At 43.0% G+C, this 16,252-nt stretch overlaps 1 protein-coding gene and 1 long non-coding RNA gene across 2 annotated transcripts in view; one reads left to right on the forward strand and one right to left on the reverse strand.

The window, feature by feature from the left end:
- Positions 1 to 16,252, reverse strand: part of opn5 (opsin 5) — a 194,902-nt gene that overhangs the window by 59,774 nt on the left and 118,876 nt on the right. The gene's annotated exons all lie outside the window — the stretch shown is intronic.
- Positions 13,295 to 14,017, forward strand: LOC117823705. Its single transcript, XR_004633479.1, has 2 exons — positions 13,295 to 13,796; positions 13,883 to 14,017. It is a non-coding gene; the product is annotated as an uncharacterized LOC117823705 (long non-coding RNA).

The following is a 16,252-nucleotide window of genomic DNA, read 5'->3' on the forward strand; positions in this document are numbered from 1 at the left end:
TCTGCTGGAGTTCACCGATGTGTTTATTTCCCTCCTCCACAAAGACCAACTCCATAACTTCAAACTTCATTTATCACTTAAGACCACTCTGCTCTCTAAAACTCTACATGGTGACAGCCAATAGCACACGCAAAATCCTCATTAAAATAGGGCGGTCCACACCGCTTTTGCACTCGTTATCATTTGCGCACGCAGTCTTAGTAGATCACCCGCAACACGCCCAGAAATAACACGTGCAAAATTATTATTTGCACACGCAAATTAGCGCTCGTTATTTGGGATCTTAGTAAATCAGGCCCTGTGTGTCTGTGTTTATTCCATGGTATAGTTTTTAGAGATTTAAAATAATGGTTTCTAAATAAACATAATGTAACAGAATGCACTTCTATGTATTCTTGACTGCACTCATATTTTGTGAAAATACAAAGTTTAGAGATATTTTATGAAGTACTTTGAATACTTCAGTATTTTTTAAAAGGAAGTACTTCAGTACTTTAACTCAAGTTTCACTTGTATTGGAGTAATATTTGACCAGGAGGATCTATACTCTGACTAAAGTAATGAAGCCGTGTACTTTGTCCACCACTGCTAGTTACAAAACAACACTGTCAAAACTGTCCACACTCTGCATCATCATGGACACAGTTCTTGCATGCACTGCCTGTTCAACTTCAACCAACCCCATTTATGTGTAAAGCAGAGTGATTTTAGTGCAAAAAAAATAACGGCTATCGATTCAGAATCCAAAATAACTCCTAGTTTAGAAGTTAACATCTTAATGTTTCCCAAATAAGGTTCCAGGTACCCAAACTTTAAATAGATGCCACAGATTGTCCTACAGGAGTTGAGTTTAAATCCTTCTATATGTGATTTGACACCTTTATGAACACATTGGTGCAGATGTTTTTTGGAAAGGAGTTTATTACCTTATTTTCTAAATATTCCCTGACTAGTATTATTATATAGTTATTGTATTTATCTTTAGTCTGTTATTAAATCATTATCATACAGTCATTATATGTCTCTTTAATCTGTTATCAATGCCGTGGATTGTTCAGTTTTGGTGAAGTCTGTTTCCCTGCAGTGTCCATTAATGAGTGATGTTTGATCAAAGGCTCGTCCATCAGTTAAGACTTTTTGAAGGCTGCTATCATGTTTCCATGCATGTTGCTCCTCCAATCCTTCTCCTCTCTTCCTGACTCAACTGAGACACTGAAGATGAAACACTTTGGGATGCTGGCATTACAATCCCAAAGCTGCTTCTGGTTTGACTGAGGACAGAGGTGATATTATTGGAGCGCTTTGGGATGCAGGGCAAGTGTGCTCACATTTCCTGTTGTGTGTGTGTGACTACTGAATGGTGAAATGGACATGCATGTCGCTGTCCGTGGTGCTGAAGAGGAGCACAGTGACAGCTGTCCCTCAGAGAGTGAGAGATGCACACCATGGCTGATAAGTCTCTAAAAGACGCCACAGCAGTGACAAACTCTGCGACTGATCAGCATCCCACACACTCCACTGCCTGACACACCACACACCCCAACACACTCCACACCCCAACACACTCCACACCCCAATACAATCCACCCCCCAACACACTCCACTGCCCGACACACTCCACACCCAAACACACTCCACTGCCCGACACATTCCACACCCCAACACACTCCACACCCCGACACACTCAACACCCCGACACACTCAACACCCCAACACACTCCACTGCCTGACACACTCCACACCCCAACACACTCCACACCCCAACACACTCCACACCCCAACACACTCCACTGCCTGACACACTCCACACCCCAACAAACTCCACACCCCAACAAACTCCACACCCCAACAAACTCCACACCCCAACAAACTCCACACCCCAACACACTCCACACCCCAACACACTCTACACCCCAACACACTCAACTTCCCGACACACTCCACACCCCAACAAACTCCACACCCCGACACACTCAACACCCCAACACACTCAACACCCCAAAACACTCCACTGCCTGACACACTCCACACCCCGACACACTCCACACCCAAACACACTCCACACCCCGACACACTCCACATCCCGACACACTCAACACCCCAACACACTCCACTGCCTGACACACTCCACACCCCAACACACCCCAACACACTCCACACCCCAACACACTCCACACCCCAACACACTCCACTGCCTGACACACTCCACACCCCAACAAACTCCACACCCCAACAAACTCCACACCCCAACAAACTCCACACCCCAACAAACTCCGTACCCCAACACACCCCAACACACTCCACACACCAACACACTCTACACCCCAACACACTCAACTTCCCAACACACTTCACACCCCAACACACTCCACTGCCTGACACACTCCACACCCCAACACACTCCACACCCCAACACACTCCACACCCCAACACACTCCACTGCCCGACACACTCCACACCCCAACACATTAATCAGCATTAGTTAATGCATTATTAAGCATTAATTAACAGTTTAATAATAGTATAATAATCGTTACAATGTATTACCTAACATTAACTAACACATTAGTTAGTGCATTAATAAGCAGTTAATTAATGTCCACTGCTCAGAGTTAATTAATACATTATTAAGCATTAATAAAAGTTACAAAACTTAATTAGTTAACCATTAGTGAATGCTTTCTGGACCCTTATTGTAAAGAGTAACACATGCATCACTTAAGTAACACATTATAAATGCTAAACTGCCTCATAAGCATAAGCATAAGCGTGTGCATCACTTTTAAGTGTCCTCTGGAAACACTTCTGTTGTGTTGCTGTCTATTTGCAGCGCGTTTTTCTAATGTATTGTGTTGTGGTCTTTGCATCGCGTTTTCTAAATGCTGCGCATGTGTTGTCAAATTGATGAAGATGTTTTCTTAATTTGCTTGTGTTTTGTCTTTTTGCATGTGTTTTCTTAAGTTGCAGTGCTGTGAGCTCTCAGGGCCACCGTACTTCTCTGTGCCAGTTGAGATGTTATCTGTGATTATCTGTTTTATTCTAAATAAAATGTGTTGAATTCTTTATATGTGTTGCTTCAACTACATTTCAACTCATTTTGCTTCAGCGTATGTGTTACCTAAGGGATACATGTGTTACACTTTACAATAAGGGTCCAAAAAGCATTCACTAATGCTTAATTATGGTTAAGTAATGCTTATGAGGCAGTTTAGCATTTATAATGTGTTACTCAAGTGATGCATGTGTTACACTTTACAATAAGGGTCCAGAAAGCATTCACTAATGGTTAACTAATTAAGTTTTGTAACTTTTATTAATGCTTAATAATGTATTAATTAACTCTGAGCAGTGGACATTAATTAACTGCTTATTAATGCATTAACTAATGTGTTAGTTAATGTTAGGTAATACATTATAACGGTTAATAAACTATTATTAAACTGTTAATTAATGCTTAATAATGCATTAACTAACGCTAATTAAGGGACCCTTATTGTAAAGTGTTACCGGATCGGGTAAAGTGTGGTTTAGTGATTACAGAGAAGTGACGTTAATATGTGAGACAAATCATGTTAAAAACTATGGGATGTCCCGGTTCATCCAGGACAGTTATAAAGTAAGACTGTCGGCTGTCCAGGTTGGCTTACTCAAAAAGCCACACAAATCAATTTCATTAAGCTCGTTATGGTACCACCCAAAATATAACACTAAAATTAATAATAGAGTTTTCTTGTGACATTGCAAAGATGGTACACAAATGGCTGTCAATTAATGGTGTGTCTCTACCAAGTTGTCCAATATGGAATAACCCACTGTTAACTGCAGGTGGTACAACAATGGTTAGGAGCACTTGGACAAAAAAAATATACCTCAAGTCAGACATATCATAAAGGATGGAGATATTCTACCAGTTCAAGAGTTAAAAACACTGCTCTGTTTGAATGATTCTTCTTTTTTTCAATACTTACAGCTGAGATCTGTCGAGGAACTGTTTCTGCTCTATACAAGTTATTAATCCTTTCCCTCCCTGACAGCACTGTCTCCACCAAATTACAATGGGAACGAGACATTTGCTCACCTCTTACTGCAGATCAGTGGGATGTAATGTTAAAGCACTCAACATCAGTCTCCAGCTGTGTCAGATATAAAACTATTCAAATGAAAATCATACACAGAGCTTACATTACTCCACAAACTTAAAAAAAAAAGTATCCAAATGCCTCTGACCTGTGCAGGCATGTTTGCGGTGTGATTGGCACACTTATGCACTTATTGTGGTTTTGTCCGATGGATGAAAGATTCTGGACCCAGGTAATCCACATTTTACAGGTTTTAATGAATGTTCATGTCCCTCAACGCCCGGATGTATGCATACTCCTAAATATGATAGACACTATACAGCCAAGAGCAACCAGACGCATTGTTATTTTAGCTTTCTTGTCTGTGAGAAGGAACTTGCAAACCGGACTGCTACAACATACAGAACTGGCTTGCAGACTTTTTGGACTAGGTATCGATGGAGAATGCAGCCTCAACTCTCAGTGAGCAAACTGAACCGGATGCCCTATGGATCATAATCAGAGAAAAGCTTGGACAATAGATTCCTGAATATGTAGGCATGTAGGCATGGCCAGAGATGTTCTGCTCTGCTCTTAGTTACGGGGGATTTTCTTGTTATTCTCATTCCAACAATTCTGGGTCAGACTCACAGTCACAAACATATGGCTGAGACAATTTAGGACAGAACTGGGACTCAGGTGTAGAAAAAGGTCCAGGACACAGACAGGTAGCTTTACTAAAACAGTCTGGGGGTCACAGTCACAAACTCATACGCACCACAAACACTGCCACCAAAATCATCCGCCTCCCCACACCCAACCTGTCTGACCTCAATAACAGAGACATCATACGCAGAGCACAGACTATAACACTGGACCCCCAACACCCCCTCTACTCAGTCTTCACACTACTCCCCTCCGGTCGCAGGTACAGATCCCCTTACTGTAAGCGAGCCCGGTTTGGCAGAAGCTTCGTCCCATCGGCCATAGCACTGCTAAACAGAATGCCACTGTAATGTGTCCGGTGTGTTTATATGTGTCCGGTGTGCATATTTGTGTCCAGTGTGTTCATATGTGTTCGGTGTGTTTTATATGTGTCCAGTGTGTGCATATGTGTCTGGTGTGTATATTTGTGGGATGCGGGGCACCATTGCTGTGAGGCTGGGTGGATGGTTATGGTTATTGTGTTCATACATGTATTCCTGTACAGACGGTGGCAACAAACCTCCTTATTAAGGACAAATAAAGATCTATCTATCTATCTATCTATCTATCTATCTATCTATCTATCTATCTATCTATCTATCTATCTATCTATCTATCTATCTATCTATCTATCTATCTATCTATCTATCAGTAAGTCAGTCAACAAATCCAGCAAGGGCAAATCCACAAAATCAAAATCCATGTCAGAAAGCGGGCAGGCAAACACGAGGAACACAGGGCCTTAAAGCATGAACACACTAAAGGTCACAATGATAATCTGGCAGAGGGTAGGTGGAAACACAGGTGTATTACTTAGCGCCGCTCGAGTGGCTGCTTGTTGCAGCAGCTCTCTCTTTGTTCTTCTTTTTTCATATCTGTTTAGTTCTCTTTGTATTTGGAGCCTGTCAGGACTTTTAATGACTCATTTGTTAGCCATGGACACCAGGCTGTCTACGTTTGCAGTGGTGTTTTTATCAATCAATCAATCAATCAATCAATCAATCTTTATTTGTATCACGCCAAATCACAACAAACGTTATCTCAAGACGCTTTTACAAACAGAGCAGGTCTAGACCACTCTATGTCAAATTATGAACAGAGACCCAACACCAAGACAGGATAAGACTCAGTCTGACCCCACCTTAATCCATCATGAGCATTGCACATCGCAGTATTTAGCTAGTTACAGTGGTGAGGAAGAACTTCCTTTTAACAGGCAGAAACCTCAGGCAGAACCAGACTCATGTTAGACAGCCATCATGCCTCGACCGAGTTGGGTCTGGAAAGACAGATAGAGGGGAGTAAGAGAGAGAAGTGATAGTGATGAGACGAGTAGTAGAAGCTGTTGCCGCTGGAGTTTCTGTGTGTGTCCGGAGATCCTGCGTGTATCCATAGTAACATTGTTTACATAAGAGATCAGCTGTTAGCAGCCCTTAGCATGTTGATGCTAAACGATGCTAGGCCCCATGTTCCCTGTGAGCTGAGGAGAAGGAGGCGAGGACGACATGCTGGTACTGAGGTGCAAGCTAAGAAAAGACGACATGGACCTGTCCTTCCACCCACCGTTATGGGGATCTATCTATGATAAGGTGGACGAGCTAACCCAGCACCAGAGGGAACACTGGCAGAGTAGCATCATGCTAACAGAGCTAACACCGGACACAAACGCCACATTGGAAGGATTTCACCTGCTGTGGGCGGACAGGATACAGGAGAGCAAGACTGAACTAACTGGTGAAGAAGGCCAGCTCAGTCCTGGACCCTGTGGAGGTGGTGGCTGACAGGAGGATTATGGCCAAGCTGTCGTCTCTGATGGACATTTCTTTTCTATATATATTCTTGTTGAAATTATTGTACTGTACACCTTCTTGTTTGCTGCTGTAACTCCATGAATTTCCCCGTTGTGGGACGAATAAAGGAGGATCTTATCTCATCTCATCTCATCTTATCTTATCTTATATATACAGGCCAGGTTAATAGCAAAGGAGGCACAGGTGTGTCAGGAAAAAAGGTGGAAACAGAAGTATGGAAGGAAGTAACATTAGACATGACACCAGGACACGACGGGTACAACAATAAAACAGGAAGTAGGCTAAATCCACAAGAAAGCTAACTAAGCATAACATGACAATGGCCAAAGTTCATAATTTGTGATTTTATATATAAAGGAAAACCGGCTAATTCAATGACTTTGTAGCTTGGAGAAGGCTGGTCAACCAGTAAAAAAGGGAGGGAGGGAGGGGCCTTTGAACCTGATTAATACTTCTGCATTGACTTGATGCCATTGCATACGCCGTAGATCCACATAGCCCTGTACCCACGCAGAAGCCTGCATACGTAGTCTCCTCAAATATGCAACAAAGTAGACCAATAACAGAAAGTTAGCCACCCTAGCTGATACGTGAAATCGATTCTGTACTAGAAATCAGGGGGAGTGCCTGAGCAGTAAAGATATTAAAAGATAATCAATGAAACTCAATTTAAATACCAAAAGAAAGGCCCTTCCTGTTTTTAAGTTCTTCTCCTTGTCTGTTTTTTTTGCCTTCACTATCTGGGTCAAAGTACAAAAGCCTTACTCATGTTGTGGAACAGACTGAACCTCTCGCAAAGCCCAAAATAAAAGTCATGCACTTCATCCCAGCAGCTGGAAACAAAATCCAGAGGAAATAGTGACATTAACTGTGAGCCAGGACTCCTGCACAACAAGCTGCAGGGCAAACACATGGTCTGATCAACTTAAATGTGTTCACTCTCAAGGCAGACCAGGTCTCTGTTGACATGACCTTGACTAGTGTGTATAGAGTAGGGCAGAAACAGGTCAGATCCCACACTGATTGCATCTAACTGCTGCGTCCCACTTATTATTATCAAGAGTTCATCTTGGTTGATGTTTTGATGGGGCACACTGAAGGGTTTTGACCTTGAAGGATCTCTGGTCCTCTGTGTCTCATGATTCTGCAGTTGCACTCGCATCATGTTGGGACAAGATGCTCTTTTGTGTCCTTACTTCAATCCAGTTAATGTTTTTAACTCACTGGAACGCTGACATTCACATTCATTTCATTCATGGAGGCTCCATGGGTTCAGACACAGACTGCAGTACACAACGATGACACACTGAAGACTCATCTTTCCTGAGGGATGGATGCAAAAGTCTGACTGCTGCTTCAGCTGACACACTTCAACCAAGGCTGTCAAAACATTTGACCTATAACGCCAAGCGTATCATATTTGATACATCAGTTTCTGAGACCTCTACATCATCAGTGTGATACATTTTTTCGGAAGAAACCTGATGTACACAATCAGATACATGCAGTGCACGGATAATCCACCAGGTGTGAGTAATTCATGCACCAGAAGAACGTCAATTTTATGTATTTATTTAACCTTTATTTTACCAGGTAAAACATGTTTGAGAACCAGTTCTCGTTTACAAACATGACCTGGCCAAGGGGTGTAAACTAGGCGTAAATTCACGGTTGGGTTGATACGTTTTCAATACAGAAAAAGAGAAATGTCCATGTCTTTTTTTTACTTGTAGTTTATTGAAATTACAAACATTTGTTTCAGCTCAAAAGCACAGTTTTTAAATTAAATTAAATGTATCAGGGGCAGCTATACCTGACACATGTTCTGTTGTGCATGGGGGGGTTGCGTGTGTGTGTGTGTGTGTGTGTGTGTGTGTGTGTGTGTGTGTGTGTGTGTGTGTGTGTAGAGAGAGCAGAGGAGAATTGTGAACGGGCGACCATGTAGAGACAGAAATGGCATCCCGTCATGTAAATAAGATAAATAACATAAGGATATTTAGTCTGTTACATAAAAGAACACCTGATCTATGAGAGAGGGAGAGGGAACCTTAAATCACTTCTGCTTTGACATCCAAGGGGGGGCGGGACCCGGCGGTTGCGCCCCCATATAACAGCAGGGGAAACACTGTCCGGTATCAGGCTAAAGTCTTACACAGCATGCAGTATAAGACCACAAGTAATGCATTTAGGCACATTAAAACCACATCACCCAGTCTAGCATCACTACAGGACCACGGAACAACTCTGCTCTGCAACCGAAGAGGACACTCGTGCTTCCCTTTCATGCGGGCGCACACTCACACACACACATACATGAACATATGAACCCAGCAGACCGTCGTATGGTGAAATATATATTTCCATATGAAGCACAGTTAAAACAAACGTGACCAGCTTGGACTGAATGAATGTGGGAGGAGTGCACAGTTCAGTGGACCTGCGCTCCACAATGCAGCCCGGAGGAGTCAGTGCAGATCCACTGAACTTTCAGCACAGAGCGCCTCGTCAGAAGTTGATACAATGAATATAAAATTGCGTATTGTTCAGTTCATAGGGCGTGTATCTGTATCGAACGGTTCGATACAGATACACGTATTGTTGCACCCCTAATAAGTATGCATGTAAGTCAAGTCTGAAGTGATCAGTCAACTGCAATCTGTTGAAGTTTAAGCTTGAAGGTTGTGAGTGGAGTCAAAGTTGAAAGTTTGAGGGTGTTTTGTAAGATATTTCAGTCATTAGCTGCAAAAGGAAAGGAACTACGGCCAAAAACAGTAGAAGTACTGGGGATGATGAACTTGATGTATTCACTGGACCTAGGGCCTGATCTACTAAGATCCCAAGTAACGAGCGCTAATTTGCGTGTGCAAATAATAATTCTGCACGTGTTATTTCTGGGCGTGATGCGGGTTGTGTTGTCTACTAAGACTGTGTGCGCAAATGATAACAAGTGCATAAGTGATGCGGACCGCCCTTTAATGAGGATTTTGCGTGTGCTATCGGCTGTCACCATGGAGCGTTTGAGAGAACAGAGTGGTCTTAAGGGATAAATGAAGTTTGAAGACATGGAGTTGGAGGTCTTTGTGGAGGAGGGAAATAAACACATCGATGAACTCCAGCAAAGGTGAATGATGTGAGAAAAAAACAGAAGATCTGCCGATGAAATAAACGCATCTACTCTACTCCAAAACACAATCAGTGTTTTGATGGAGTTTAGAGAGTGATTTGATGAGGCCTGTCCCTGCTTTTATTTTATACTCTTCCCGTCAACGTTGCACCTTCTGAGCGTTCATTCTCCAAGTTAAAACTAACTAAAAACCCCTTGATGAGCACGATGGGACAGGAGAGACTGAGTGGATATGTCATGTTATCTATTGAGAATGACAGATCAAAGAAAATGGACATACAGTGCATCGTGGACAAGTCCGCAGATCTTAAGACTCCTTCAAACAGTGGTGAGTAGGCCGAGTACTTCATGTTGATTTGTTGTTTGTATGTGAAGATGTGGGCCGCTGTGCCAATTTGACTAAACTTTATATCTGTTGCTACAGTGACCTACTGTGCTCTCATTATATGAAAAAGTTAAAGTGGGTGTCAGAATGATGCGGTCGCTATCCATGGTGCTGAACTGCTTTGAATTTGTGTTGTTTTATTTATTTATTTGTGTTGTTCTCTTGGTTTGTTAGACTTCATGTCCGTTTGATTGACTTCAAAATGACATCAACTGTGTGTAAAAACTGTAGTAATGCTTGTAAGCCCCGCTGTTGTGGACATGTTGTAAAGTTATGATGAGCTTTACAGTGACCGCAGCCATGTGTGCGTAACGCTGTGCCAGTTTGCACCTGCCATTCAAACGTGCTAAATATAGACGTAAAAACACCGCCCGCTATCTGCTTCAGGTTTGATAAATCACATTGCGTGTGCTAAATGATTACATTTGCATCTCCTCCTCCCAGTATTTTGCGCGTTCTGATGATCTACATGTGTTCTGCATATTCATGAAGGCAAACACGCTAAATGATTTGCGAGTGCTATTTTATCAAGTTTGCACATGTTTTTATACATGCAAACCTTTAGTAGATCGGGCCCCTAGTGCGATATGAATCATGGGTGACATGAAGAAGAGAGGACAGGCAGGGAGGTGTCTTGCCAAGGATTGAGTTATATACAAAATGAAGCCAGCGGTGAAGCCGCCGGGTATGAAGGGAGGGCCACCTCACCAATTGATAGAGACTTGAGACATCCAAGATGGCAGCTGTGGATCAGTGACCCACTCGAGGTTTTTCAGGGATATGTTTGACAATTTTAAAAGAGTTTGGATGAAAAAAACTTTCAAATTGTTACTGAAACTTCAAGAGGAATAGTTACTGGATTGATGCAATGTAAAACTAATTCATATTTCATTACTTAAAGCTGGGGTTGGTAGTCAGATTTAGATCCACTTTTTGTTATACTGGTTAAAATGATCTTTATGTCCCGATGGTAATCAATACATAATGTGTTCTTAAAAAAGAGGTAAAAAAAAGCTGCTATCTACAGCCGGAGTAAACCTGGGAAAACACCAACCAATCCCTGCCATCAGGAGCCAAATGATGAAACCAATCAAATCCCTTCAAGCCATTCTGCCCGCCTCCTGCAGAGCGTACATTTTCCTGTTTGTTTGTGTTTTTAACTTTCACTATGAGAATGTTTTGGTGTTTTGTTACCGCTGAGTGAGACATGAGTTGATGTAGTGCAAAACACAAACCATGTGCTGTGGACCGGTTTGGAATCAGTCACCATCATATGGTTGTGAATCAGCGGTGCTAGTGCATGTGAGCTGGGGCGTCGTTTTGGAGGAGCTCTGAGGAAGAGGGGGTGGGGAGGGTTAGATGGAGTCCTGAGGAAATGCTACATGCGAATTCATGCTAGTTTTTCGTGACTACCAACCCTAGCTTTAACAAAAAGCCACAAGGTAAGGACTAAGTCATCTCCGTGCTGATAAAGAACTCGTCTGAAAGGCTTCTTTAAAAAATAAGAACCAAACACGTTTTAAAGATACTGCACTGCTCTCTAAGGGTGTATTTGCATGAAATTGCTGCCTGCTAATCCCCTTGATAAGAAGTAAGAATACATGCAGACTCACTCTCATTGACAAAATGTAGTTGCTACTCAAGGGTCTTCAGAGTGCTGTGTTTGCCATTTGCTTAACTCACTGATCCACAGAGAGGACCAGAAAGGCACACTCAATTTCCTCACAGAATAAAGATCAGCATATTCAGCTTCTTTACCCTTTGCATTCTCAAAAGGCCCAATTACCAGATCTCATACTGATAAAGAATAAGAGCCTACCTTTGTACTGTATTAGCCTTTTGTCCAGCTGGGCATCACCCAAGGCTTCTTGATGGCATTAAGGGACATCCTGTTTCATCCTGGTAGACTAGCAGGCATTGCATTCTTTAGAAAGCAGCTCATGTCTCCAGAATGTGAGGGTCACAGTCAGGTCAGCGGTTATCTGCTGATTGGTTGGCAGCCCTTGAATGTCAGCAGATGTTTTGTGATGAAAATAATTTAAAGCTGGGGTTGGTAATCAGATTTAGATACACTTTTTGTTATACTGGTTAAAATGATCTTTATGTCCTGATGGCAATCAATACATAATGTGTTCTTAAAAAAGAGGTAAAAAAAGCTGCTATCTACAGCCGGAGTAAACCTGGGAAAACACCAACCAATCACTGTTTTTTGGGTGCCAAAATTTAAACCAATCAAATCCCGTCCTGCCGTTCTGCCCGCCTCCTGCGCGTACATTTCCCCAGAGTGTACTTCTCGTCCCAGTCTCCTGCCTCTGCTTCCCCTGACTCTACTGACTGCCCCTCTCTCTCGACCTCAGGCCTGTCCCCTCTGACCTGATGAGGTGCTTTGCTCAGGACTGTAGTCCAGATCAGAGTCTAAAAAGCTCTCACCAAAGGGTCTCTGACAAGCAGAAGAATGAATGACATTTACTAAGTCCTACAGAAATGTAGATGTACTGTAGCGTCCGTCCGGACGCTGTAGGGATGAAGAGCCGATTGGTGAACACGTTGATCTTCAATAACCGGTCACTGTCGGCCGTGATCACAACAACCAACAAAACAACAATCAATGTTTGAATGAATGAAGAACTTCTCCTCTTGTCTCTCCTCTCTCCCGCTCACACACTCTACACCTCTCCTGATGCCTTCACTGACTGTCAACACTGTAGGAATTAAGAGCATCTACACTGAACAGGTTTAACAAACAGTAGAGCTGTTACAGTATTATATATGTGTTATAACTTTTCTCCTGATATCGTGTCACCAGTACAACTGGATAATGCTAGCATGACAGTTGTGAGTGCTAACAGCAGCCATGTTTGTTTGTGTTTTTAACTTTCACTATGAGAATGTTTTGGTGAGGACTGGTTTTGAATCAGTCACCATCATATGGTCGCAAGTCAGCGGTGCTCGTGCTCGTTTTGGAGGAGCTCCGAGGGAGGAGGGGAGGGGTTAGACGGAGTCCTGAAATTCATGCTAGTTTTCCGAGACTGCCAACCCCAGCTTTAAGTCTTTTTTAAAAATAACAAACAATTAGACAACAATAGCTGAAGTCTGGAACTAAATATTTAGTCATAAATGATTCTGAAAATAATTATGGAACTGATTTTTAGGTGTGCTGGCTGCCGGTCTGATTAGTTGCTGCTGTATGATTAGCCCGAAGGAGGTAACACAAACTTAAAGTACGTTGGTGATATTTTTATTCCATTTGACACAAAGTGCATATTCATTTTGAACCATGAACTGAGCCTTCTTGGAGTATTTTAAAGGGAAAGTTCAGCGTTTGAAAGTTCAGCGTTGGGTCGCTTTCCTGCTCGGTGGTAGCTAGCTTAACTAGGGTGTGCAGAAAGGGACTTCTTATTGTTTCAGGGTGGAGTTTTAAGGCACATTACCGCCCCATACTGTATTGGCATGTAGACCGAAGTAAACAAGACAGGGACAAAATGTGAGGTTCCTAGTCTCCTTCCCTCCCTTTTCTTCCCCTGTGTCTCTTTCCCTGTGTGTTTGTCTTGTTTGTCTGCTCACCTGGAGATGGGGGTAGACTCCACTCACCTTGCTTCAATCAAGTCTGCTCACCTGCTGCTAATCTGCAGTCAAGTCATCCACTCTGTCTGCAGTACTTAAGCCCGGCTAAGTCCTCCACTCATCGCCAGATCGTCTATCTACCAAGCGTGGTACTCAGCTCAGGCCCTCTTCAAATGTGTTTTTTGAACTCCTTTTTCTTGTGAAAGAAACTAACCTTGTCTCTCCCTGTGCCCAGATCTCCATGCAACTTTTCAAGAACCAAACGCCCAGCTCCAGATCCACAGCCAGCCACTCACCATCCATAACGCACCCTGGAAACCTGAACTCTACCTGCAAGTTCTCTCATTAAAACCCTGTTTTCAAAACTTCATCCTTGCCTCCATTTGTGTCTGTACTATGGGTCCTAACCTGGATTCGTTACAACAGAAAACTGATACCTCTGATCATAATTATCTCAACTAATGAAGTTAATTTGGGCCCTTAATCATGTCACAATTAACACCTTAAGGCTGACAGCCCTGAGTTCAACATGAAGTCCATCATTGGTTAAGTGGATGAGAGAAACGGCTGCCTGTTTGAAGCTCAACCGGTCTCCATTCAGACTACTGATTGATTCTGGTTCAATAAACGGCCACGTGAGCTCCAGCTTAAGGATAAAGGACTCCATACTGTGGGTGTGCAGAGACTTCTTTATCTGGAGCAGCAGCTGTATCTGTTCAAACAGAACAAATGTCATAAGTGCGTGTGGCTTGAGTCATGATGGTTTAGTTTTTATTCTACTTTCTTGCAATAGTTATCATGAAAGATGAGCACAGACATGACGAACATTAAGAGACAGGAAGTCATGTTAACTCTGGAACTGCTGCCACTTTAATTGTTGCTGTCTATTTGAATAATCATGAAGTACAACTAGAGCTTTGGTAGGCGCTGAGTCAAAACTTAACAAAACACACACATGCAACGTTACACCTTAAAAGGATGGAAACTGACAGAGTTTGAAGGTAATTGATTGTATCTCTATGCAGCTTCCCTGAACTCTGTGACTCTACCTGTTTTGATGGGATCAGGAATAAACAGGAGCTCACTGAGAGGACAGAGAGGGAGGAGGATTATCTGATAAGTTTGAAAAACTTTGTCTGTCACTTCATTCCAGCTATGAGTTGTACTAAGAAGTCAGCTCCGCCCCCTTTAGCATAACCGGCTTCCCCGTTCAATGTCGATGACAACAGACTGGAGCGGAATTTGAAAGGAACCCCTCCACGAGGAAACACAGAACATTCTGTCAATCAAAGCGTGTTTCATCCCCAAAGCTGAGGCTTCGTGCCGGGCTTAGACACGGTACGCTTCCTTGGCCTTGGCCCAGTTAGAAGAGGTGGGCTTCAGCACATTCATAACCACAAGGACAGTCCAGTGCAGCTTTACTATCACCAAAACGTTGTCAAGGCTTTCAAGTATGCTCAACGAAGGAAGCAGAAAAAAACGTCTTTGATTTTAAAAGAGGAAACAGCAAAGTTGAATCGTCTGTCAGGGAAAGACGAAGAAAGGTGGTTCACATACGAGCAGAAGGAGGGTAAGGATGAAACAGAGCGTAGTCCAGAAAGGTTCATTAGGTCTGCCACCATATACTATACTATGATGTTACAATGTTACAATGTCATTTAGCAGACGCTTTTATCCAAAGCGACGTACATACAAGAACAAGAACAACACAAGCAAAGATCTAGACAAGAGGAAACAAGATCAGTAAGAGTAACAAAGTGCTTCAAGTCCATTTGGGTGCAGGTACTGCCAAGCAGTGTAAAGGCAATGCACAAAGTAAATAAGGAACATCTACAATGAAGCAACCAAACAATTTAAGACCTTCCATTATCATCATCAACAATTAACATCACCACAATAATGACCAAAGTACTCAAGAGCTGAACACAGATTCCCAGAGTAGAGCAGGACAGTGTGAGTCCACTGTAGCTGGAAGACATGATCTGCCACTGGGGACAACAGTGAAGAACAGTCTAGCTAAGTGCATAGTGCTTCCTAAAGAGCTGGGTCTTTAGCTGTCTTTTGGAAGTAGAGAGGGACTCTGCAGATCGAATGGAGTTGACCAATTCATTCCACCATTTAGGGACAACAGAAGAGAAGAGTCCAGCTAGTGATTTTGAGGCCTTGTGTGCTGGAAGCACTAGGCGCTTTTCAAAGGCTGAGCGTAGCGGGCGAGAAGGGCAGTAGACCTGGATGAGGGGTTCCAGGTAAACTGGAGCGGTTTTGGTGACTGCTTTGTAAGTCATGATTAGAGTTTTGTATCTGATGCGAGCTGCAACTGGAAGCCAGTGTAGCGAAATGAGCAGGGGAGTGACATGAGCTGTCTTAGGCTGGTTGAAGACCAGACGTGCTGCTGCTGCGTTCTGGATCATCTGCAGAGGTTTAACTGTGAATGCAGGGAGGCCTGCCAGTAGAGAGTTGCAGTAGTCAATGCGTGACATTACAAGAGCTTGAACCAGGAGCTGTGTTGCGTGATCTGTCAGGTAGGGTCTGATCCTCTTGATGTTATAGAGGGGAAAACGGCAGGACCGAGCAATCGAGGCAACATGAACCTTGAAGGTTAGCT

Source organism: Notolabrus celidotus, chromosome 13 (assembly GCF_009762535.1).
Source record: "Notolabrus celidotus isolate fNotCel1 chromosome 13, fNotCel1.pri, whole genome shotgun sequence".
NCBI lineage: Eukaryota > Metazoa > Chordata > Actinopteri > Labriformes > Labridae > Notolabrus > Notolabrus celidotus.